Raw genomic sequence first — 2,515 nt, 5'->3', positions numbered from 1 at the left:
AGCAATCATTCAACGTGTGGTTATTAATATCCTGAGGAGGTACCCTGGGAATTTTAAGTGCATTAACAAGCGATTTATTCCGCAATAACTTTTAAGTTTGGTTATTACTGTCCCGAGGATGCATGAGAAGGCTGAGAAAATACGCCCTTTAATATATATATATATATATATATATATATATATATATATATATATATATATATATATATATATATATATATATATATTCATAAGTGTATGTGTGTGCATATATACTCGGATGCATCCTAGAATACAGTATATTTAGCTGGTTCCATAGAGTAGTTAAGAATGAGGTGACCGATATCGCATCATTTGTGCCATTCAAATGCACTGCATTGTCCAATTTTTTTATATTTTTTATTCCGAAAAACAGCATCTATTTGTGTTGCTAACGTTCCACTGACTGCTTCATATTTTATTCCATAGAAATCTCTAATGCAATTATTTAAATCCATAAATTTTTTTGAAATAACTACAAATAATATCTTGCAAGTCACCTTTTTGTGAATCTCTCTCTCTCTCTCTCTCTCTCTCTCTCTCCTCCTCTCTCTCAGTGTCTGTCTGCATCTTACGTTACTATATATTATTCCAGAACAGATGTGCATTCCAAGGCATGTTCTCAGCAACTTGAGGAGCTTGTGTAACATCACAGGGTCCTTGTTCTGTGTTCGCTAACGTGTTCTGCACGAGATATTAGCCCTGTGGAAATACGCAATGAAATAGTATTGCTATGTTGTAGACTGAATAAGGGCATGAGAGTTAGGTTGATTCTCCGCCAGTAATTGAAAGGATTTGATATAGAGGTAAGCATTGTTGATATTACGAAAACCTTGTGGAATGTTATGTGCAAAAATTAAGGAAGTTTAGCCAATTATTATGAGAAAAAAAAACGAGTAAAAATGCTTCGAAGAAGTTTTCCGTACAGCCTATAAGCTGTATGAAAGTCTTAGCCACATCCCAAGAATCTCAGCCTTGGCCCATGAAGCATTCTGCCGTGGCCCGGTGGTGGCCTGTGTTGTTATTACATAGTGGTGCCAGACTAACGATCATGCTGAACTTTAACTTTAAATAAAATAGAACAAAAAAATTACTGATGCTACAGGGCTGTAATTTGATATGTTTGAGGATTGGAGGGTGGATGATCAACATACCAATTTGCAGCCCTCTAGCCTCAGTAGTTTTTAAGATCTGAGGGCGGACAGAAAAAGTGTAGACGGAGAGACAAATAGCCATCTCGATTGTTTCCGTTTATAGACAACTAAAACTTAGCTTATAAAAAGACTGAGAACAGAGGCTGAGTTATTCTATTTCAGTTTCCGTTTCTGTTCAGAATATAAAAAAAAGGATTATTCATTTTTAAGAAAGAGTGAACCTCGTTACAGTTCTTCAAAGTTTTGGGTATGAATATCCTGGGTCGGTACTTTTTGGATTAAAAAAAAAATTTTTAACAAGTTTTATTTTGTAATAAGTTTAAAGTTTAAAGGTTAGGCATTACTGTCTTGAGGATACTTGTGAGGTTTTGAAAATTTGGTTTGTTTTTCCTAAAAGATGAGGAAATATTTATGATTTAGTTTTTTTTTTTTTCCAGGTTACATTTACGCTTTTACGAATCATTTTACTAAAAGCAAAATCTCATAACAGACCCACTTTCAAACATCCTTTTTTAGCGCCTCAGTGGCGTGATCGGTATGGTCTTGGCCTGCCACCTCGATGGCCGCGAGTTCGATTCTCGTGCATTCCATTGAGGAGTGAGAGATGTGTGTTTCTGGTGATAGAAGTTCACTCTCGACGTGGTTCGGAAGTCACATAAAGCCGTTGGTCCCGTTGCTGAGTGACCACTGGTTCTATGCAACGTAAAAACGCCATACAAACAAAAACATCCTTTCGTTCTTGATATTCGGTATAAATAATATTTTTCACTTTCTTTAGAGGAGTCTTTTATACTAGAAAGATGACTTGATTTTTATTCACGAGAGTACTGGCCAGTTATCAAACCATTTTTGTAAAAGAAAATCTTAGGCAAAACGGCAGAGGCCATTACAATTATAGCTGGCACATTCTTTTAAAAAGGATGAGAAAAATCCAGTGATTTGGACGCTCGCTCTCAGTTTCACAAAATATTTACCAAAATCTTTTGATGAAACTGAATTATTGAGTAGATTTTCTGGCGTGCAATGTAAGCTGATCACGCGTAATGATAATCAGAAAAACAGTCGGGCATGTGAAAGACAAATCTCTTTTTTACAAAAAGGTGTCAGAGGCTTTGTCTTCATCGTGAAAGCAGAATGGGAAACTCTTTGCATATGAGATCATGCAAACAAAAATGCTTGCTGCAGGAATCGGCTTTATTTAAAAAGCAAAAGATGATGACATGGATGTGGGAAGGATGCCTCTCACACGGCATTGTTCCAACTTTTCATGTTTAATAACGTCACGTGAAGCACTTGAATAATAATAATAATAATAATAATAATAATAATAATAATAATAATAA

Source organism: Macrobrachium nipponense, chromosome 18 (genome assembly GCF_015104395.2).
Source record: "Macrobrachium nipponense isolate FS-2020 chromosome 18, ASM1510439v2, whole genome shotgun sequence".
Lineage (NCBI taxonomy): Eukaryota > Metazoa > Arthropoda > Malacostraca > Decapoda > Palaemonidae > Macrobrachium > Macrobrachium nipponense.
Note: the sequence above shows the minus strand (reverse complement) of the source record.